At 41.4% G+C, this 24,822-nt stretch overlaps 1 long non-coding RNA gene across 3 annotated transcripts in view; it reads right to left on the bottom strand.

Moving 5' to 3' along the window:
- Positions 1-24,822, bottom strand: part of LOC122174437 (uncharacterized) — a 243,469-nt gene that overhangs the window by 172,858 nt on the left and 45,789 nt on the right. For 2 of the 3 annotated variants that reach the window (XR_010599552.1, XR_010599553.1), the window contains exon 3: positions 10,973-11,150. This is a non-coding gene — a long non-coding RNA (uncharacterized LOC122174437). Of the gene's footprint in view, positions 1-794; positions 2,283-10,972; positions 11,151-24,822 lie in introns of those variants that run through there. The other variant, XR_006176229.2, reaches the window with a different exon arrangement.

Here is a 24,822-nt window from a genome sequence, read left to right as displayed (position 1 = left end):
TGGGGAGTTTGGGAATGGCATGGAATGGCATTCTGTATTGGCTGCAGGGAGAGTTATGACAGATGTGCTCATACTGCAGTACTATGAAGGACTTGAGCATCTCTGTCTGTCCCTCCAAGTTTTATCATCTGTTCCTGCCCACATCTCCTTTCCAGGCTATCTAGTCTGAGTTTTTCATTAATTGTCTCCCTTCATGCTCTTGTTTTGCTGTGTGCTGCATCTGTTGATTGCAGCATTTCTCTAAACCAGCGGTTCTCAAACTGGGTCACAACCCTGTTTTAATGGGGTTGCCAGGGCTAGCTTAGATTTGCTGGGGTGTGGCGCTCAGTTACAGGTCCCCTTAGGTTTCAGCTTTGCCCCCTCCCACCCCACCCTGGGCAATGGGACTTGGGTAGGCTCAGGCTTCTGCCCCCCCTACTGTGGTCATGTAGTAATTTTTGTTGTCAGAAGGGGGTCACGGTGCAATGAAGTTTGAGAACCCCTGCTCTAAATATATCCTCCTTAGTCCTCCTTATCTGATTGAGATGCTCTGCCAGTGTGTAGGGGTTGGTCCTCAAGCAGTGGTGCTGGAACAATTTGTATTAGTATGGGTGCTTAGAGTCATTGAACCAGACTATAAATGCTGTACATGATGGAAACCACTTTAAGCCATGTGGCATGACAACACCCCCCACTCCCATAGTTCCAGCACCTATGTCCTCAAGGGCACATCTGCAGCAGCCAAAGAAACAATGAACAGAGATGGTATTGAAAGTGCATTCAAAGCCATGAATCACAAAAGTAACACACTCCTTTTTCTCACTGTCCCTTTGCTAGCACACAGCAAGAGTCCCAAATATGGTGAGTTCAGCTGGGGGGCGGGGGGGGGGCAGCAGAAGGGGTTGGGAAGGGGGAATGGGCAAGAAGGGACAAAGGGGCTGGGTAGTTTGGGAAGAGGGTCACTACATGTGCCTAGGGAGAATATTGGCACCATTTTCCACAGGCTCGGGTATTCGAACCTGATATCTCACTCCTAAGGGTAACCCAGGATGCAACTCCTGCATGCGTGCAGCTTCAGACCAAGTCCGTATGCTGCTTGTCTGTGTGCCGCCTTGGTCCCTGCAGAAACAATTGCTGGTTGGCACAGCAAAGATTCCTACAGTGAGGGGAGAAACAAGGGAGCTCTGCCAAGGAACCTTCGGCAGGGGATTGCTGAGTACCTACACGGAATTTCCTAGAGATGGAGGATTCCGGGACATTACATTAACAAACTTTTCCACCGGGCCCGCACTGCGTAGCTGCACAGGCTCTGTTAATTTCTATCTGTTATCCCTCCTCTACCATATAACAAAGTAAACGAGACCTCAATCTCCTATCACCATGCAGTATCAAAGCAAAATGCATGTTTACCAGAGTTTGTCTCTCCTGCTTCATGAGCATCAGAGCCAGAGGGTTGGGACTGGCTAGACCTCTCCAGCATCAGAAATAGGCCCTGGCTTGCCACACCACCGGATGACCCTGTCGCATGTCCCACATCCTCCTCCCAACTCCACTTCCTCTTTCACCTCTTCATCCTCAGGGTTGACTCCGCTGGCCACTGCCTCCGTCTCCCTGAACTATCCATGGGGCTCTTGGTGGTGGCAGTGAAGTCACCAGTGAGGATGGCATCCAGCTCCTTCAGTGCTGCACCAGAGAGACAGTTGGCCTCCCTTGCCTTCTGGTACGCCTGCCTAAGCTCTTTGATTTTAGCACTGCTTCATGTCCCTTTCAAGTCCCTTCTCCTGCATGGCACAAGCAATCTGCCCAAAGATCCTATGGCTTCAGCGAAGCTGCAACTACAAAGTCTCCTCTCCCCACAGATCCAGCAGACACAATAGCACCAGTGTACTCCATACTGGAGTGAATCCGTTGCGGAAAGCCGGTCAGCTGGATAGATACTGTGTGAACGGTCCATCTTTCTTATCTGTCTCCAGTGTGTAGAATGCTGCCATGACCTCTTGCCTGTGGTGGTTATGAACTCCCAGGCCTGTGCTCTGATTTCCTCTCTCTCTGATTCCTTTGTTCCCAGCACCATTCTTCCTTGAACCTGGGGTACTGGTATTTCCCAAACATGGCTTCTCTGATTCTTAGTAGTGTTTCCACTTGCCCCTCCAATCCAAGAATCTTTTCCTCCAGCACAGCCACCAACCTGCACTTCTGCACACTTTCTGTGTTGAGGCAGGAGAGAGAACACATCACATCCATTGCAAGCCACCACCATTGTTCCATTGCTGGCCATCTTGGTATCACATGTAGTGTTGAACCTGAAAGGAAAGCTTATTATACTCCCTGTCTCGACTTTCTCCAAAACGCCTCTTGTCTGATAACAGAATCAGAGAAACTAGATATATATTTTTAAAAATTCCTGAACAATAACCCCAGATCCTTCAGGTAACTGAAATGGAAATTAGAAACCCAAATACCTTTGAGGATCTGGGTCATAGTTCATTGCCCATTCAATATATTCTCCAGTGTGTTGGTCAGCCTCACATTAAATTATTCAGATGACGATAAGGAGCCTGATCCTCAACAGGCATAAATCAGTATAGGGGATAGATCTCCTCTTCCCTTGCCACCTGGGGTACAATTCCTAGCTACTACAGGAGTTTGCTGTGAATGCAGTTCAGCAAGAGAGGTAGAAGAGGAAGCAGAGAAGTGAAAATGCAGTCCTAGAAACTTGACTGGTCTTTCCTAGGAACTGGTTGAAGGCTGTGGAACTCCTGCAAGCATTGCCTCTTTCCAATCCAAGTTCAGGGCACACTGCTTTGACCTTGTCTTACACACACACAATTTTTTTTTTAAATCACAATTTTCCCTGAAGAGAGAGAGAAGAAAAAAGGAGAAAAAAATCACGTGACAAATGCTAGTCATATCACTTAATGCGCTGCTGGAAGGTGCTCAGATATTACTGATGAGGGTAGTAGCAGAACATGAATGAAATAGAATAAAGAGGTGAAAGCAAATCCAGTGAAAACCAACCTCTCATTCTGAGTTCTTGCCTTAGAGTGGATTGAAGCATTGGTATGTGCCCTTGGCTAGAATCTAGGAGGCCAAAGGTTAGGAATGAGCAAATGTTTTCACTATCCAAAAAAGTGCCTCTCCTTAGATTTTGGTTTATAAGATAAAGTCATATTTGTGGGCTACACATTTATTTCTAAAATCTCATAGTATTTGGAAAAATCAGGTTGTGCCTGCTCTGCAAAATATCTAAGGGAGCTTAATGAAGGCATCCAGAGACTGGAAAACAGAATTAAAAGTGGCAATTCAACCATTAAAACCTGCTTTGGGATGGAGGAAGAGAAAAGAAAAAAGAAAAGAAAACTAAACTTACTTCTCTTCCCATCTTGCATAGTCAAAATGTCATGCAGCAATTTATTTTCTTTTCTATAAAGTACTTTTATTAAACCTCTTTTTATTGAAAGGGTTTTTGTTGTTGTTTTTTTGCTGCTCAGATAGTCTTTACCTTCTCATATATAGATAGATAGACACACACACACACACAAATCAATAAATTTTTCACTTCTGATCAGAATAGTTCATTTCAAATTCTCAATTCATTTTTGATGTTACTGTATAAAGACAGAAATATCAGGACCCTGAATTTCAGTGCAAATGCTCCCAAAGAAAGTTTGCATTAATAATCAAAAAGTCCCAGAAACAGTCCCCAAACACTATGTACCTTTTTTCTGTGGCTTTTTTATTTTATTTTTAGTTTTGCTGAAACTTTAAAATAACTCAGTAGCTTTTGCCTAGGAAAAATTATACACAGTATATTTTGGAACCACCAGTGTAAAATAACACTGGTCTACAATTTTTGAGAAGTCGTCTGCTTCAGAGATAAAATGTGCTATTTATTATGTATTTTGATGTGCTGAATTCAAATATGACAATTAAAACAACTGATTGGCTACTGTTTCTAAGATATTTAAGTTTTTACATTTTATGTCTATATATATTGTGTAGATAGTAGAGTTTTAATCATAAATTGTAAACCTAGGTCTTTTCATGTGTTTATGGTTGCTTTACATGATAATATTTCACCTGTCCTATTTATGTAACACTTTAAAAATCAGCAAAAGGGTTATATAAATAAAATGTATTATGAAACAAAAGGCAAAAACTATTATGTACATAGTTTAGTCCTATTCAGTGTCTACTCGGTGCTTCTTGGCTTGTCTCTTGTATTCATTAAATGGACAGGGCCGGCTCCAGGCACCAGCTTCTCAAGCAGGTGCTTGGGGTGGCCGCTTGGGAGAGGGGCGGCAAGTCCAGGTATTCGGCAGCAATTCGGGGGACGGTCCCTCACTCCAGCTCGGAGTGAAGGACCTCCCGCCGAATTGCCGCCGCAGATCGCGATTGCGGCCGTGGCTTTTTTTTTTTTTTTTTTTTGGTTTTGGCTGCTTGGGGCGGCCAAAACCCTGGAGCCGGCCCTGTAAATGGAGCATCTCTTGTCACTGTCCAGCAATAGTCTGCAAGCATTGATGGGCTCCATTTGCCCTGATAGCGTTTCTCCATTGTTGCAATATCCTGGTGAAATCGCTCGCCGTGCTCGTCGCTCACTGCTCCGCAGTTCGGTGGAAAAAAATCTAGATGAGAGTGCAAAAAATGTATCTTTAGTGACATGTTGCAACCAAGGCTTTTGTATTCTTTGAGGAGGTTTTCCACCAACAACCTGTAGTTGTCTGCCTTGTTGTTTCCGAGAAAATTTATTGCCACTAACTGGAAGGCTTTCCATGCCCTCTTTTCCTTGCTATGCAATGCATGGTCAAATGCATCATCTCGAAGAAGTTCACGAATCTGAGGACCAACAAAGACACCTTCCTTTATCTTAGCTTCACTTAACCTTGGAAATTTTCCACGGAGGTACTTGAAAGCTGCTTGTGTTTTATCAATGGCCTTGACAATATTCTTCATCAGACCCAGCTTGATGTGTAAGGATGGTAACAAAATCTTCCTTGATTCAACAAGAGGTGGATGCTGAACGCTTCTCCTCCCAGGCTCCAATGACTGTCTGAGTGGCCAATCTTTCTTGATGTAGTGGGAATCTCTTTCACGACTATCCCATTCGCAGAGAAAACAGCAGTACTTTGTGTATCCAGTCTGCAGACCAAGCAAGAGAGCAACAACCTTCAAATCGCCACAAAGCTGCCACTGACGTTGGTCATAGTTTATGCACCTCAAAAGTTGTTTCATGTTGTCATAGGTTTCCTTCATATGGACTGCATGACCAACTGGAATTGATGGCAAAACATTGCCATTATGCAGTAAAACAGCTTTAAGACTTGTCTTTGATGAATCAATGAACAGTCTCCACTCATCTGGATTGTGAACGATGTTGAGGGCTGCCATCACACCATCAATGTTGTTGCAGGCTACAAGATCACCTTCCATGAAGAAGAATGGGATAAGATCCTTTTGACGCTCACGGAACATGGAAACCCTAACATCACCTGCCAGGAGATTCCACTGCTGTAGTCTGGAGCCCAACAGCTCTGCCTTACTTTTGGGTAGTTCCAAATCCCTGACAAGGTCATTCAGTTCACCTTGTGTTATGAGGTGTGGTTCAGAGGAGGAGGATGGGAGAAAATGTGGGTCCTGTGACACTGATGGTTCAGGACCAGAAGTTTCATCCTCTTCCTCGTCTGACTCAAGTGAGAATGATTCTGATGCATCAGGAACCGGCAGTCCTTCTCCGTGGGGTACTGGGCGTATAGCTGATGGAATGTTTGGATAATGCACAGTCCACTTTTTCTTCTTTGACACCCCTTTCCCAACTGGAGGCACCATGCAGAAGTAACAATTCCTGGTATGATCTGTTGGCTCTCTCCAAATCATTGGCACTGCAAAAGGCATAGATTTCCTTTTCCTGTTCAACCATTGGCGAAGATTTGTTGCACAAGTGTTGCAGCATATGTGTGGGGCCCACCTCTTGTCCTGATCTCCAATTTTGCAGCCAAAATAAAGGTGATAGGCTTTCTTAACCATAGTGGTTATACTACGCTTTTGTGATGCAAAAGTCACTTCACCACAAACATAGCAGAAGTTATCTGCACTGTTCACACAAGTACAAGGCATCTCTGCTCACTTTGGCTAAACAGAAATGTGTCCGTTTGCAAAATCAAACACTGACAAATAAGAGAGCACGACACTGTATGATTTCTAGAGCTGATCTAGGGCAATTTGTTCAGCAGAGTGATGTAAGCTTCGTTATGATTGCATCATCCATGACCTCTAGGAATAATATGATGCAATTCATATCATGTATGACGCAATACCAGCTTCAGATTGCATCATTCATTGTTTTGCCTAAAAAGCAAGTACTGTCCAAACCCAGTCATAGATTTATTCATAGATCCAGTCAAAGATGTATTTTAGTCATTTCTGGTTTAAATTGAGATCCCTTCCCTTTATAACTCACTTATCCTCCGCCATTCCCAAGTCCAGGGTCATATATACTGACCCAATAGAATATCTTGAAAACTAGAGCCAATCAACAATTTTAAGCATCATTTTCGTTCTCAGTGACTTAGAATTAGTAAAGTTTGACTACATTTATTTCAGAAGCATTTTGGCTGTGTAGAGCAGTGTAATTTTACAATAAGGTTGCAATATACCATATATATACCTGTGCTAAAGGTGTCCTGGAGTAGGTTTAGCAAAAAAAAAAAAAAGTCCTTGGTACAATTCATCTTAATGCCCTCCATCTCAATAATATACAATTCATCTTAATGACCTCCATCTTAATAATATACCATACTGAGGTGGGGAATAGTTTACTGCTAAATATATCAACACATTCAAAGAGCAGCAGATTAAAACAAGATTTTCTGCATTAAGTGATCAAACTCATCACTATTAGGAGGTTCATGTATCTCACACATACAGTTTTTAATTTTAGGAAGTAAGAGCAAGACAAGACTTTAAAACAGTTGTAATAAATTTGCCAGATTTCATTCCCACATATTTTGCTGATTATTTTTAGTAAGTCAGATTCGCACTACTTCCTAACCCCTCTAGTTTCACTTGGAATTTTAAAGTCACACAAACCCCAAATTTCTTAAAATTCCAGCGAAACAGTTTAGTTTCAACTAATCTGTTCCACAATCAGATTTCAATTAGTTTTCTAAAAATCTCAATGGTGGTGGTTTCTTATTAAAATTCCTTTCACGACAGATCCAGCTCCTCTGTAGCTGGCAACAGAATATGCTGATTTGGGGCAAACATTTTGCAGAATCCCCTCATTTTGCTGGCTCCAGAAAACAAAGACAGTAAGTACTGTATAGTAGAAGTTAGGATCACAATACATTGGGGAGTTTGAGATCTGAAACAAAAAAGGTGACTTTCACCTGGTTTCAAGGTTTCATTATGACTGGTTTGCATAGGTCTAGTGCTGTTTACTAGTGACATTTGTGAATCGAGTCTACCAGTACAGAAACCTCATCGTGCCAATACAATGGGCAAGATCCTCATCCAATTGAAGCCAAAAATTTGCAGTTGACATAATGGGGGCCAGATTAGCCACTATGTAACGTAATTTAAAACAATTATTTGTTGAACCTCAGCTAGCATGCATGCTAGTTTTAAAGAGTTTCTTTACTTTCACCTTTAAGATAATCAGTTCAGAGTTTGTAACATCTGCACAACTTCATTCTTAAATTGCAAGGATGAAAACAAGAAATTAATGTCAAGTGCCTGACACTGCACCTTCAGTTCCTGTAATTTAACATTGCAATAGGAAGTCTTTTTGGCGGCAAATAAAAACAGAGACAAAACACCCACAACAATGTGAATTCTATACTACAACTACAATAAAAATAAAAGGAATGAACTCACTCAAATGTAAAAGAACCCCAACACATACAATACTGACGTACACATTCTGATGCATGTATCTTTAATATCAAACAACTTTAATATTTATAGAGTGCAGTGTTATCACCTTAATATGCAAAACTCACAACCAAAGTGAGCGATGTTTTGCAAAATATTTTGGTTATGTTAGAAGTGTTGAGAATCTTCTACATAGGGCTCTGGGGGTATCTTCACAATGTTTAATGAGTGTTTTAATTATAGGAACTTTATGCCAGCAGTCTTGCTCTTAGAGAAATGCTTTTAAAACTTAGAGAAATTATAATGCGATTTTTTTCTCCTTTTTTCTGCTTAAATTAACTATTGTACCACTTGAAATCTAAAAGTGTTTTTAAAAACTGCTGAGTTTTATGCTTTGGGTTTAATATAAAAAATGCCATTTGAGAGTTACACTTTGAACAAGTGCATTTCAGTGTCATGTCTAGTCTGTAACCTTTTGCATAGGTAGCTCTAATTTTCCTATTGTGCTGCTATATATCTGCATATTAATAAGTAAAGACATTTAATGAGAGGAAGTAGTCCAAAGTAACATAGTTAACACACTCCCTTTATTCACCATATCATAGCAAGTACATACGTTTATGCCGAAGGGGGATTATGCTTTCAAACTGTAACTGTGAATTGCAACTAACTAACATGCTAAAGCAAGGATGTCAGTTACGCAAAATTACCATTTCCACAAGAGCCTGTTTCCTGTGGAGAGCAGCAGCATATTTATAAGACATCCTTTTCATTTGTTGAAGTTACTCTTTTTATATACGACTCCATTTTAAATAAAGGCCCAATTCAGCAGTCCACCCATATCCATTAAAGCTCTTACTTAACTTTAAGCACATGATTAAATCCCATTTACTTCTGTGAGATTTAGCCACATGCTTTGCTGAATGGGGATGGACTTAAGCACATGTTTTAATAGTTTGCTGAAGTGAAGCCTAAAATATCAGGGCAACAAAACTTAAATAAAAATAATACCTCTCAGACATTTTAGCTAGAGCAAGTTTTCCCAAGCTCCTTTTGGTATTTCTTTTTCAAATACATGTTTTAGCATCATCCAGTCTTATCACACAGCACATACTGTAAGCTTATTACAAGCCAACACAAAGTTTGAAAAAAATATTAAGCTTACTCATATTTGAATCTTTAAGACTACACCAGTGCTCCTCATGGCTTTAAGGACCATAAGCTCTAAATACCAGAGTGGCTTCCTTCTTCATATTTGAAATGAAAATGCTAAGAAAGGTAGCTGTTGCTTATACAACAGGTTGTAAGCCAGAAATAAGCAGAATAGAAGGGAAAAAAACCTCCTGTATCCCTAGCTTTTCCCTTTCTACCCTGTTGCTTTTCTTATGCACAATCTTGGTAATAAGAAAGGCTTTTGCTGGATAAATATTACAGAACCCAGGAAAGTTAGTGTAATTTTCTTTGAAACAACCTCCAATAACCTAAGTGTAAATAAAATATGTTCCCAAATTGTACATGCTATAAAAATGTGATCAGTATATTACTTTAGGTCATTTCAATGGCAAAGAAGGAAAATTATCTGTTCCCCCCCACCCTAATTCTCCTCTGTATCGCAATCAAAGCTTAAGAGAGACCCCTTTTCACACAAATGCCTTCCCAAGTCTCCACCTCCAATCTTGAAAATATCTCTTATTAAAAACAATGTTAGAATAGTAGCCACTGACTCTGCCCAACCATTATTTATTATACATATTTAAGATTATAACCCACTGGGTTGTGAATCGTTACTGCAGAAAGCTATACAACTTCATTATAAAACTTGTGTCACAGCCACCACTTCTCTGCTTGGAAAAAACTGCACACAACTCCCCCTCCTAGCCCGCCAACACTACTCATAAATGGGACAGCAGGTCACTGCTATTAAGATACCACACAAGGTATTCCTCCCTCACAACACGCTAATTATGCTCTCATAGAATAAGGTCTTAGGGCCTAAATACAGGATTGAAAAATCAAGAAATGTGTATTCCATTCATCACATTGCCACAGACTTCCTGTGCAGATCTTGGACATGTCACAGCTTCTTGTGCATCAGCCTTTCATGTCTGGGAAATGGAGATAATAATGGTAGGAATGCTGGGAGGCTTAATTCAATAAAATTTGCAGATCAATCGATGTAAGGTGCTATTATCAGGTTAAATCTTCTCTGTAATCTGTTTTTAACTAACTTACAAAAATAAGATATTTCTTTAACAGAAATAATTTTAGATTTTTACTGTATGTCCCTGAGGTATATATCTCATGTACACTAAAGTAACTCATTGAGTTGTACAGTAATGTTAGTGTGCTATTGGGCTAGTATACAAAGGAGTTTCTCTGAGATTTAGAAACTGCCTTCTTCAGATGGAAAATTAAAATGAGACTAAATTCAGTGTGTATATACACAAAATACACAGAGTATATAGGATATACACTGTGTGTGTGTGTGTGTGTGTGTGTGTGTGTGTGTGTGTGTGTGTGTGTGTGTGTGTGTGTGTGTGAAGAAAAATAGAAGTGTACTTGATTGTATTAGAAGACCAAGATTCTGAAAGGTACATGTTGTTGAACAAATACTCAGTAGTTACAGTGCCTGTAATCTGCATCTGTAAGATGCTTTGTTAATGTACTATCTCATTTTAATGTACTGTGGTAAAAAACAAAATGAAATGTTTAGCAGAGGAAGCACTGAGACATTTTTTGCTTTAAAAAAAACTCTACTTTATTCTAATAGTATTTTTCCTTAGGTTTTTTTTTTCTTTTAAAATAAAAATTCTATTTTCCTGTCTGGATTCAAAATGATTGACTAGAGCACAATATTAAGTAATAAATAAAACAGTCCTACTGCCTGAAAGACTCCTGAATAAAGAGAAAATTATTTTTGGATTTTCCTTCTGATCAGATATGAAATATTCTGAAACACCACCTCTATAATTTGATAAAAAGCTTGATATCCCCAAATGAAAATAGGACTCAGCACTTTCATTTTTCTGTCTCTAAAGAAACCTCTAGGTAAACTGATTTTAAAAAAATGAAAATCTCAAGCATAAAGGTAGGAGTAATGAAGCAAGTTTAAATATGCGCTGACCTTTGAAATGAACTGCAATCCATGTTGTTTGGTCAAGAAGCTGGCTGTGTTACTGTCCCCATTGATTTCTACAGCATAAAAGATGTAGGTATTGGAGCTGCCCTGCTCTCTGGTGGATGTTGACAGGCATCGCTGAAAATACACTAGCACTAATAGAAACAGCCATATGTTCATTGCTCTGAAATAATAAAAAGAAATCCATCAAGGATAAAAATATAAGGAGTCAGGGGAGAGTAATGTTTACCATAAGAATGTATCCAGAGGCAGATTTCTCTTTTTTCCCCTCCCAATTAAAAAAAATTGCTATCCTTTGTTTACTGGTGAAGTACCAAAAAAAAGTATACCAGAAAAAGTATCAGCTCTTGGAGGCTATGAAATATTGTTATGTTGTTTGATGACATTGGTTCCTGTCAGATGCTATGTTACATGCTTTTTAGGCAATACATGCTCCAAAATAAAACTAAGATCTTGCAGCTTTAGCTACAAAGTAATTATTTCCTCCCTCCCCCAGATCTATCTCTGCTTCAATGGATTTTATTTATAAAATCAGCGAAAGCAGGAGCTGTTCTTTAGTACTGAATACCAAGTGGTTCTCCTTTAAAAAGTTACACGTTTGGTAACACAACATATCAAAATGCAATGCTGCCACTCAACGCTTGAACTTCACATTGTTTTGGTAAGTGCCACTAAGAATATTTAAACATGTGAAAGCTCATTTTATGGCTTCCCCAAATACATTTATAAGTCTTAGCTAAAATGACAAACTCATGATTCAATCAAGTATTGGCTAGGAAGATAAATGTTAGAAATGACAAAGCCAAGGGGAGCCTCTGCCATTAGTGAAATAATACAGGTGACCTATTTAGGTAATATTGGTACAGAACGCTGATATTTTAAAGCTCTGCAATGTTAACTCTTAAGGACTAGATTCTGGTTTTTAAATCCAGGATAACAGTGGAGCAACCATGTTGCAATGGGAGAACTCACATGAATTCTGGCTGACTTAGCCAGAATTCCTTCTGGGAAGGAGACACTAAGCAGCTCTGACAGCTTTGCAATGAGCGCAGTATGCATTCACTGTGCATAGCTCCGGGGGCTCCGTGGAGAAGGACAGCAGGATCAGGGACTTTTCAGGTAGCCAGTGCAAGCAGAGCTTTAGCAGGTACAGTGCCTGCTCTTGAGTGGAACTGCATCCAGTCCCCATCATGGGAGCTCAACAGAGGGGAGGGTCTTTTTATACTCTCCCTTTCTTGTGCATCTGATTAGGTCTGTGGTCTATCACGTCCTAAGTATTATTAATCTATTATCCAAAGCATTTTAAAGGGATTATTCCTTATGGGACGGCATTCTGCTCATTTCCAGGTTTTAACATTTTTACCATATCCACCATTTTGCCTCTCCCATCCCACCTTCATTCAAAGGGGTTTTTTAAAATAACTTTTAGAAATAATTTTATAGGCAATTACATAAAAATATGCACAGGTGGACTGTGGTCTCAGTTTAGCTCCTTGAAGACATGCCTACATCTCATCCATCCCAACTAGTAACCTTGTTAGAAGCCTTAGTACTTCAGCAAAGATAACAAGGACCAAACGTGACAGGTGACTGTACTAGCCTTTCATCCCCCAGCAGCATCCTTCACATTAGGCTTAAATTAGGGAAGCTTGCACTATTGTTGCCACTGCTGTTCTTATTCTGTGGTTAAATAGAAAACCTGGGTCTTCAACAAAATGAAACCATTGCTAGAGCTGGTCAGAACATTTTTGACTAAATGAAATTTTATCCAAATATGCCATTTAAAAGCCAAAACATTTAGTGGAGACATCACTGTTGACAAAGTTTTTGTAAGGAAGAGAGGCAGACTCTCTCTCTCTCTCTCTCTCTCTCTCAATAGCCTGGAGTTTAAGGCACTGGCCTGGGATATGAGAGACTCAACTCTGCCTAATTCAGAGTGATCTGGGGCAGAGGTGCTGAAACAATTTGTATAGTGGGGGTGCTGAGACCCATAGTGCTGAGAGCCAAACTGTAAACCCTGTATATGATGGAAACCACTTCAAGACAGGGGATGCAGCAGCCCCCTCTGCACCCCTAGTTCTAGCACCTATGGTCTCTTGGGTGAAAACAGCTCTAAAACAGCCAGAGCAGGAATCAATCCAGGATCTCTCACATTCCAAGCCAGTACTCTCACCACCAGGCCACATACATATCAAAAAATTGAGGTTTTGATCCAAAACCAGAGATTTGACAATTCAATTTTCATGAAAACAGTCAAAAGGTTTTGTTCTGATTCCAATATGAAATGAAAAATTTCAAAACCTCAAAAGTTACTATGAAACAGAATTGTTGTCCTCTGGCCAGCTCTTTCCATCACCTTTCATAAGCACTATATTCATTTACAATTTAAAAAATATGCAAAATACAATCAGGGTCTTGTATGAAGTCTCTCAAACTGGGATGCACCAGTAAGGCTCCAGTCCAGGGTCTGAAATGCAGTACGTCCAAGGATATTTTACAGAGTCCCATCAGCTGGGTTCTTTGTTCAGTTTGGGGTCTTGTATGGTTAATGGGCCCCACTGAGGCTGCAGGTAGCCTCTGCTCCATGCAGAAGCTAGAGCCAAGGAATAGGAACAAAAAAAGCAGCTACTTCCCAAAACTGCCACAATCTCCTGATGGGCCAGCTAACCAGACGTTAAAGCACCACTAAATTCGAGCTAGAGATTGCCGGGGGGGTCATGCTAACTGTACTCAGAAGACACACCCTGTGATGTTCCATAAAGTGACTGTTGAAATGTATTAAAAGTTAGGTTGGTTTTTTTTTTCATATTACATAGCATGTTAACAAATACTTTTTTATTCTCTAATTAGTGGACTAAATAAAGGCAGAAGATAGCTAGTCCAGATATTATTTGAACACTGAGGAACTGTGTGTAGCAACCCATAACCCCACCCACCCACCCACCTACACACACAACATTTATATCTATTAGACAGTACTAACCATATTGGAGTAGGGAAAATTTGGGTACAGAAGAGATGGAACCAAACTGCTGTCTTAGAAAATGAATGAGGATTACTTAAATTAGGATTTGGTACAAAGCCAAAGGTACTGAGAAGGACTCAGGTCAGACAAAGACTTCTGCTACAGATGTCACTAGTACAGTAAATGGTAGAAAAGAATGGATAAGTTACAGCTCAAACAAGGGAAAGGTATGTTCTGGAAAAGTAACTATTTTATACAAAGTTGTTGAGTAAGAATAGGCACTAGCATTAGTCAACATATACACACTAATGCAAGAAGCTTAACAGCGGTTGAAGAGGTGCTTGGCACACTAGGCATTTCTTACATAATAGTAGCTTATGCTATCAGCTACTGGAACAGAGAAAAAAATAGAGTGTCCAATCTTGAGAGATTAAGGAGGAAACAAAATCTAGAAGGAATAATTATGGGCTGCTTCAACTACCCACATATAAACTGGTCATGTGTGACATTGGGACAATGATTAGAGAAGCAGTTGATAGAAATATCTGAGGAAAAAACGAATCCAAGTAGTAAGACATTATATGTCAAAACAGAGAACCTATTACACACAGAAATCCCTCCAAACTCTGAGGAGAGAGAGTGGTAATCCCAAAAATATGTCTTCCCAGAAGGACAAGTACAAGGTTAGTAATTTCCCCCTCTCTGAAAATATCAACAAGAGGTGGATGGGGAGAGTCTCACTCCTGGAGTGTTAATACCTTGATGGATGTCACAAAATAAAGTGTCTCAAACACACTGCAGCAGGTAGAATGAACAAGGTCAATGCCAGTAGGTAAAAGTTTATTTTACACAAAAGTAATATGGGAAGGGTAAAATACCTTCCCAAGCATGCAGCTAAACAAACCAAAACCTGTAGAATGCATCTAGGGTGGGGGAGAAAAATTTTCTAAAAGTGTGGCCAACTCAAATGCAGCCCTTCCCATGACATGTGGCTCAAGCCTCTTCCCTGGTTCTTGCTACTTGGGGTGGCTTCTCCCCTTTCCTTGCATGGGTTGGGTCCTGGGTTCTTTCTTGTGATTTCTGGTGCTCCACCCAAAGTGATGCCTCACTGTGCCTGGGAGACCAGGGGAGCTGTCCTTTGGAAAATGAATAATGCTACTACTGGTGGCAAGGAGTATAAAATGCAGTATACAAAAAACAATAAAATTCATTAGCATAAACTCCAGGAAAGGAACGACATATGCAAAAATATATCGCAAAAGGGGAGTTTATTGGGAGCAGGAAAATAGGACCTTGAGAAGGCAAGGGTTAGGGTTAACTACTACTAAGTACTAAAACATCAACAAATCAACAATTTCCCCACCTCCTAGCACTCAACTCTTCCAACCCCCAGCTCCCTCCCTGGAACCTTCCCAGGCATATGGTGCACTAAGGGTGAGTCCAGACATGAGTGCTGCAGCACTGTGAACATAAGCTGCTTTAAAAACGGGGGAGGGAACACTTATGGTGTCTTCTCCTGACTCTCAGTAGCTGGTGCAGTGTCGGATCTCTGACACTCTGGGTGCTGGTCTCTGCAAGGATGGAATTGCTTGAGCCATGCACTAGATCCACTGTAATTCAAAGTCTACCTTTGTGGGGAGGGGATTGGGACTTAATCAGACACTCCTTGAGCTGCTCTAAATCTCTCAATTCCCAAACTCAAAGCTGAAGCTAAAATTGTCTTTGTCTCTGGGTCAGGATGTCCTGTCCCAATGAGGTGGCTGAGCAGTCCTGGTTCATCAGTGGCCCAGAAAACTGCTTTTCCAGATCACCCTATGCAGAAGCCTACCTTTCCTATTGGCCTCAGCAGGAGGTTTTTAGTCCATTCTGTCACCACCCCTGACTCGAAGCAGGCTGGGAAATGGTGTCAGGGGACTCTGGTAGTCATTACTGTTGTAGTTCCTTGGGTAAGACCCCATAGAAGCTCAGTCCAGAGTTCCACGGGTCATACTTTAAGAAACAAAACTCTGGGGATGGGTGAGTTGGGATTTGGAAAACAGGTTTTGCGGAAGAGTCTGAAGTGAGACTCCTCCATTGAGGTTCTACTGGCCAGGTTATGCACAGAGACACGAAGAAAGGCACAGAGACACGAATACTGTATGCCAATATTATAGCTGTGTTCAACTTGTATCATTTCAAGTGTTAGGTTGGGTTGAAAACCCTGTAGGGAAATCTGAGGGTATCCTCCTATGGGAAATCTGTTAGAAATACCTCTCATTTGATGCAATCTGGTCCATTACAAAGAGAAAACATTTTCTCTGCAACAGTATATGATTAACCACATTCAAATACTACAGTGATGGAGAACATATAAAACATTTAGAAAAACCAAAAACTAGAGATAAATCATCCCTGGCAGAGTTGTATTCCCAGTATCCAGGGAAGGGGATGAAGTGACGAAATCTACTAGTCATGAAAATATGGTACAGCCCAAACTTTTTCTTCAGTTTGATGGAAAATTTAACATGAGGCTCCCAATAGCCCACCAAGAAACACCTCTAGCAAACTGAAGTCAATGGGAGCTGTACTTTTAACATATAAAGTACAATATAATGTTAAATACGCTGAAAAAATCAGATCCTAGGCGTCTCAAATTCAGCAATCAAAATGAATGGATACACTTAACCTTACTCTCTCTGCCTCAGTACCCCACCTGTAAAATAGGGACAACAATACTGTCTAATCCCACAGGAATGTTGTGAAAATAAGTATTTGTGAAGCACTCAGATACTGTGAGTACCACAGAATGATGAGTTATACAGAAAAGCCCAAGAGGTAATTAATAATTCTGTCTTCAGAGCAGGGTTTGAACAGTGTGCTATAAATAAGGCATGGAGCCACACACTGAAAAATGAGGCGAGAACAAAATATTGACTATCTGCTCATTAAGTGAGCACCATCCATCCTGTGCACTGAATGAGGCAGGGGTCCTATGGAAAATATAGTATGTGGTCTTGTAATTACACACAAGATTGTTGAATTAAGGTTGCCCAAGGATTTTCTAAGTTGATTCTGTACCCTTAATAATGGTCTTTTAATGCAGTTTTTGTATGTGTGTAATTAGCAATATAAGCTATGAATACTAATGTGTCACTTACGTTAATGGGAATTACACATGCACATCAAGAGGAAAGCAGGCTTCGCTTTATAATAATTTAGGATTACTTGTAGTTACTTAAAGCCAAATTCTGGTCTCAGTTACATCACTTTAAATTTGGGGTAAATCTACAGACAATTATTACAGATTTACTCACTTGAGTAACAAAGCAGAACTTGGCCCTGTGAGTATATTACTTGCATTATGAGCAAAAGGGAGCAAAACAAAATTAAAGGCATGTAAGTGATCAAGACTCTCACTCTTCAATAACAAAAACTCACATAAGATAGACTTCTGTACAACTCATCCCTTCTTAGTGATTGCCCATATTCAGCTTCTTCTGTGAATTAAACATGACTTAAAGCAGGGTCAGTAACCACTGACTCTAGTAGTGGCTAATGTTACACCAAGAAGCAGATGCTTGATGTCTTACTGCTTCAACCTGTCTTATGCTCCTGCTCCTTAAACATGGAAATATTATCCACCCTATTCAGTGAAACAAATATAACTAACTAGTCTGCATTAGAAGTCATATAAAAAAGAGGGAAATAAAAAGATAGTTTAATGAGAAGGAAACTGGGCATGGTTTTTTTCAGCCTATACTAATAAACATTCTCCTTAGATGCAAAACAGTAGCATCTCATTTAGGTACAAAACAGAGACCCAGCAAACCCTTCATTTTAAACAATACAAATGAGATTTCTAATAAAGGCACTGTCAAATAGTTTAGGATCAGAACACAGGATTTTACACAATCTTTTATAGTATGAATTACTTTTTGTTAATTTCAGGGGGAAACGTATTTAAATCCCCCCCACACACACACACACACACACTTAGTGCTCTACTGACAAACAGTATTGTGCTAATGCACTTGCCAGAAAGTGAAACTATGAGAATCTTCAAACTGACTGAACTGCAAAAAATAAACTATAAATAGTAACATGCAATGCTTAAGATGAGATGTTGTTAGTAACAGAAAAGGAAAACAACATTTAAAAAATATAATCTATGGCAGGTAATCTCCCTTTAACAAGGTGACTAACATAACTGTGATAGATCCAGTACTTTTAAGTATGACAACACTGAAAAATGTATCCCACAAGATAATATATGCCAAGCACTTTCTAGTTCCTTTCAGTTTGTCCTATAGTCTCCAAACAAAGAGTCTTTCTCTCACATTATTTTAATTTTGGGATAAGAGTGGGGATCAGGAGCAAGCAGGTACCATTGTGTCTCAGTGCATATGCATTACGCCCATCGTGTGCAAACAAAGAAGAAAATTTCTTGAACTGGACTTTTAACAGTCACTTATAGCTAACTAGGCCTAATGCTAATCACCCTGATGGGTTCTATCAATAAGCCTTGCACTTGGACATGTTCTCATTTACTCAATCTGGACTTGTTCACATTTTCTGTTCAGGGTGAGATAGCATGGCATAGGATATTTTGAATCAACATTAAGTCTTTCCCATGAGGTCAGTGGCAGATGAGAATAATGTTTTACGATTATTACTCCCGAGTGTTCTGTTTTTGTTATATCAGCAATTCCCATTTTAGATTCTAAACATGAATTATAAATCCTACAACAAATTAGTAGCTTGCTAAAATGATTACATGTTGCATGCTTATCTTTCTGCACCCTAATTTTGCCAGTTAAGCAAAAAATATGTTTTCTATTCATGTTTGAACAGAGGTCCCCAAACTGTGGGGTGCACCCTTAGAATGTTCAGGGGGCATGGCAGGGCCTGGGCCAGCCCCGATGAGGGGTGGGGTAGGAACGCCACCCAGCCCTGCTCTGGCCCCGGCCACAGCTCTGGCTCCTGACTGAGGCTCCACTCCCGGCCCTACTACCAGCCTCACCCCCAGCCTTGGCTCCCAACCACGGCTTCCACTCCCAGCCCTGGCCCTGGCCACACCCTCATCCTCGGTCCTAAGCAGCAGCTCTGCTCCTGGCCCGGCTCCAGCCCCACCCTCAGCCCCCAGCCACGGCTCTACTCCCAGACCCGGCTTACAACCAGGGCTGAATTGACCTTTGGTGGGCCCAGTGCCAAACTTATTTGTCGACCCCCCCACATGGGCAATTGGGCATGGCACAAGGGGGTCGGTCCCCGGAGTAAGGGGCCAGTCAGGGGCAATATGGCATGGCAGGGGCGGCCCTGCTCCGCTCAGCCCAGCCCAGTGTGAGAGCACTATTTACAAACCAGCAGTTGCCAGATGCATGATGGCTCGCCCAGCCCTGTGCTGCCAGCATGTCCCTTCCGCTCAGGGGTTGGCCCATGCCATGCCATGCCACACATTCCCCCCCCCCCCGATTCCCTATGGCCAAAACCCCCCAGACCCGCTATACCCAGCGCCCCCCCCCCAACACTGCCACAAATGCACAGCGCCCTGCACAACACCACAACTGCCCAGCACCCCACACAAAACCCCCACTCCCTAGTGCCCCAACACACAGAGAGCTTTACCACCCCCTCACAGTGCAGCACCCACCCCTCCAGAGACCCACTCCCGCGCGCCCTGCCTCCCGGCCCCACTCACCGGCCCTGCTCTAAGGTGACTGTATCTGCCAGGCTGAGCCGCAAGGGCTGGTCCCAGAGCAGGGAATCACTCTGGTCCCTTGGAAGTGGTGTGATAAGCCAGGCCAGGGACTGCCCTCCCTGGGCTCCGTCAGGACCCACTTGCCTGGAGGGGCCCAGCCAACACACACCCCCATCAACTGGCCGAGATTGGCCAGGCTGCTGCATCAGTCCCAGGCGGCCCAGGGAGACAGGCGGGCCCCACGGGTGGTGAGAAGCAGAGACTGCATGGAGTCGGAGGTGCACTGGGGTCCGTCCAGGAGGCATAGAGAAGCCAGCGGGTGGGGCCAGGGGGTGGAGAGGAGCCCTTGGCTTGCCGGTGGGCAGGCCGAGAGAGGCAAGCGGTGGGCTGGGCAGGGTGGTGGGGAGTCAGCAGGCTGGTGTGGTCTCGGGGCGCAGTGCAAGCGGAGCAGGTCGGGGCCCCTTCTGAGCATGGGCCTGGCTCCATGGCACCACTGGCGCCATTGTAAACCTGGCACTACTTGCAACTGCAGCTCCACTCCTGGTCTGAGCACCAGCCTCACCCCCAGCCTTGGCCCCCAAATGCAGCTTCCACTCCCAGCCCTGTCCATAGCCCCAGCCCACAGCCCTCCCTCCCCAGCTGCAGCTCTGCTCCCGGTTTCATGGACCACTGCTTTCAAGTCACGCCCATAAGAATGGGTGGTAACAAATCTAAACTTCTTAAGGGTGAGCTAAACAGTTGTGGGCACTCAGCAACAGTGCTCAGTGACTACTACTAAAAGTATTTGCAAATATTAGTTCAAATAAAATCCATGAATCCACTGGTAGTATTCACAATCTCAGTTATTCATTTTCCACAAATATTCGTATGAGTGGTTTATATGCAAGGATTTTCACAGAAAGCTAAAGTCTCACAAATACATGTGCAAAAGTTCTCCACAAGCATTCATGAAACTATTGTGAAATCTTTCATAACCTTCCTTCTGTTAAAATGTTAGTCACACTCTTAAGGAAAAGCATCACCACCATCTGATTTAGGTGACCAATCACGCACCATGAATACCTAAAGAACCTGTTTGAAGCAAAGAGATTGTGAACCAACATGTCTGAAGTATATTTGCACAGCACATATGAACAATTTTATATAAACAAACTCATAAAATGAAAGTGAGTTTGCCAATTACTCAGAAATAGAAAAAAGGGGAAATGAGTCAAATGGCTATCCTAGCTCTATTCAGCACATAATTATTTTACCTTAAATAAATATTCTATCTCCCTCCCCTTCCCCTTCTGTGAATTTTTTGGCATTCCCCAGTTTTCCAAAGACATTCCCAGATGTATCACTATTTCAGATATCTTTTCACATGAAACTCATGCATAGCCAACCAGGAAACACTCCAGCAGGGAGGGAGGAATTATTTTTAATGTAATATCAAATAAACTGATTCATGTGCTATTATCTCCCATAGCTTGACCAGTTGAGACATTTGTCACCTATTTCTGGATTTCATTTTAATTTTAGACTTTTAATTAGCTTTTTAATTAAAACAACATGACCTCTCCTCCAGGCCAATTTGGTTTTCAAACATTAAAAATTCCTGAAATAGAAAGATCTACTAATTTTATTTTTCTAGTGATTTTTGAAAAATAATTATTCTGTTCCAAAACTTATGGACCTGCCCACCACAATGAATGGATCACACTAGGATACAGGATTCCCTTAAGAGAAATCCACTGCTCTGGTGCATACATGTGCAACATATTGGGAGTGACCTTGACTTTCATCCAGAGGAATCCGAAAGCATTTTAGTAGCTGGTCCGCAAATTCTGCAAAGTAGATTGATAATCATTTCACCAAGCATGAAAATGCTACATTTCATCCCAAAGGTGGCTGAAACTACTTTTCAGCATGCTTCAATGCTATACAAAGATTTAAGACAGCAAGCAAAGAATGCTATGCCTTATCAAAACTGCAGAGAATATTTTAGGTAGCCAGAATATTACCTACTGAATTTTTTCCAGGACAGCAGGACATTTCAGGACATTCTACCTCTTGCAAAAATTGTATGGGACCTTTTATAAACATAAGAGGTCAAAACTTTGGTTTAATATCGCCTCTGACACTTCCTGCAGCACAGCGCCCCTTAATTAGAGCAGGATAAAAAAATTCATCATAATTTGACAAAAAAAGTAATTTGATAAAACGCAAAATTTTCATTTTTGTCAAAAATGTGAGGGCTTTTGTAAGACAATACAATACAATGGTGGGGGGAATCAAAATGTTTTGATTAAAACAATGTTTTTGTCTACATTTTTTTCATAGGATTTTTTTATTTACTTTTTAAAATGTGTTTTTGTCCTGCTGTCCTCCTGACTCATAGAATCATAGAATATCAGGGTTGGAAGGGACCTCAAGAGGTCATCTAGTCCAACCCCCTGCTCAAAGCAGGACCAATTCCCGACTAAATCATCCCAGCCAGGGCTTTGTCAAGCCGGGCCTTAAAAACCTCCAAGGAAGGAGACTCCACCACCTCCCTAGGTAACGCATTCCAGTGTTTCACCACCCTCCTAATGAAATAGTTTTTCTAATACCCAACCTGGACCTCCCCCACTGCAACTTGAGACCATTGCTCCTTGTTCTGTCATCTGCCACCACTGAGAACAGCCGAGCTCCATCCTCTTTGGAACCCCTCTTCAGGTAGTTGAAGGCTGCTATCAAATCCCTCCTCATTCTTCTCTTCTGGAGACTAAACAATCCCAGTTCCCTCAGCCTCTCCTCATAAGTCATGTGCTCCAGACCCCTAATCATTTTTGTTGCCCTCCGTTGGACTCTTTCCAATTTTTCCACATCCTTATTGTAGTGTGGGGCCCAAAACTGGACACAGTATTCCAGATGAGGCCTCACCAATGTCGAATAAAGGGGAACGATCACGTTCTTCAATCTGCTGGCAATGCCCCTACTTATACAGCCCAAAATGCCGTTAGCCTTCTTGGCAACAAGAGCACACTGTTGACTCATATCCAGCTTCTCGTCCACTGTGACCCCTAGGTCCTTTTCTGCAGAACTGCTACCTAGCCATTCGGTCCCTAGTCTGTAGCAGTGCATGGGATTCTTCCGTCCTAAGTGCAGGACTCTGCACTTGTCCTTGTTGAACCTCATCAGGTTTTTTTTGGCCCAATCCTCTAATTTGTCTAGGTCCCTCTGTATCCGATCCCTACCCTCTAGTGTATCTACCACGCCTCCTAATTTAGTGTCATCTGCAAACTTGCTGAGAGTGCAGTCCACACCATCCTCCAGATCATTAATAAAGATATTAAACAAAACCGGACCCAGGACTGACCCTTGGGGCACTCCGCTTGAAACCGGCTGCCAACTAGACATGGAGCCATTGATCACTACCCGTTGAGCCAGACGATCTATCCAGCTTTCTATCCACCTTACAGTCCATTCATCCAGCCCATACTTCTTTAACTTGGCGGCAAGAATACTGTAGGAGACCGTATCAAAAGCTTTGCTAAAGTCAAGGAATAACACATCCACTGCTTTCCCCTCATCCACAGAGCCAGTTATCTCATCATAGAAGGCAATTAGGTTAGTCAGGCACGACTTCCCCTTCGTGAATCCATGCTGACTATTCCTGATCACTTTCCTCTCCTCTAAATGTTTCAAAATTGATTCCTTGAGGACCTGCTCCATGATTTTTCCAGGGACTGAGGTGAGGCTGACTGGCCTGTAGTTCCCCGGATCCTCCTTCTTCCCTTTTTTAAAGATGGGCACTACATTAGCCTTTTTCCAGTCATCTGGGACCTCCCCCGATCGCCATGAGTTTTCAAACTCATCCTGACTCTCACTGGTTTGACTTTTCTTCTTAGCATATACACAACATGCCTCCGGTAGCACATGAACCAGGGTTCTTCACCAACTTTTGTCTGCTGGTTGGATCACTAGCTTCCCCAGCTCAGTCTGGGTACTGACAGGGAGTGTGACATGAACGCTGATCCATGCCCCCCATTAGCAGAGAGAGCCACATACTGAATAACTAACAGCACTTTCTGTAAGACAAGAGATTTCCTTGTACATTTCCTATCTATGTACTGACCAGGCCCATTCTTGCTCAGGTTTATGAAATCTGGCAAAATCATAGTCAAAAATGATCTATGCTGCAGGCTATTCGTGTTTTCTGCTCAGATTGTTCATAGATATAATACCATGACTGTGGATACTATACTTTCTTTGCTTTTTTCTTTTATTTGACAGAAGTTTTATGACTTCAAAAACACTGAGATCTGAGTTTATGGCATTATTTCTCCCAGCTAAGAACAAGCACCAAACCATGAAGATGTATTGACAAGCATCACCTGGTTATATAAAGAAAGGTGTTTTGTGTTGGTTTTGTTTTTATTAAAGTGCAGGAATAACTGAAGTGACCAATACTTCACAATATACATTAACTTGTCACCATGTTTTTCTCAATTTGTTATTTAAGGTTAAAAAAAATAGGTCTAATGGTGCTGACCGTGTCTCTTTTAGAAGCGTATAAAGGTAATCTATAAATCAACATTTCCCAGTTTCTATAACTTGAAATACAATGTTTTAGTGGCTTCAGTAGATTTTCAGAGGGCATTAAAGTTGTTAAATTACAGATAAGTATCATGAGACTTCCAAAAATGGACACTTTTTGTGGAACTTTTTTCAATTTTTAATAAAATAAAAGCAGGGAAAGGTAGCATTTTCAGAAGATGTTACACACTAACTTTTGAAAATCAACCGATTTATAAGGCATTCACTACATTTTGTAAAAGGGAATTACCATTTTTATTGGTAGCTAGCTAATAATAGAACTTTTCTATAATGTCTGTCATTCAGAATTATCTCAAAAACACAGGATATAATCAAAATTATGGGAGCATAGTAATCTGCAAGTTGGAACAGGACAACTGATCAGGCATGCACAGCACCACTACACAACTCCTAGTAGAGAAAGTGAGGAATCATTTTGTATCTAAAAAACTTCAGAGGGTATTTAAGACAGACAGAATGTAGTTATCTCGATGGAATTTAGACAAGAATTGGAGTTAATGCACCTACCCTTCAATCAAGGTTATGTGGGATTTTTAATGACCAAAAATGGTTCCTTCACCAGTTATAAATCTCAGGCAAAAGACAAAGGGCCAGATCCTCAACTCCTGCTAA

Source organism: Chrysemys picta, chromosome 3 (assembly GCF_011386835.1).
Source record: "Chrysemys picta bellii isolate R12L10 chromosome 3, ASM1138683v2, whole genome shotgun sequence".
In the NCBI taxonomy this organism is placed as follows: Eukaryota; Metazoa; Chordata; order Testudines; family Emydidae; genus Chrysemys; species Chrysemys picta.
Note: the sequence above shows the minus strand (reverse complement) of the source record. Positions and strands in the feature narration are given on the sequence as shown.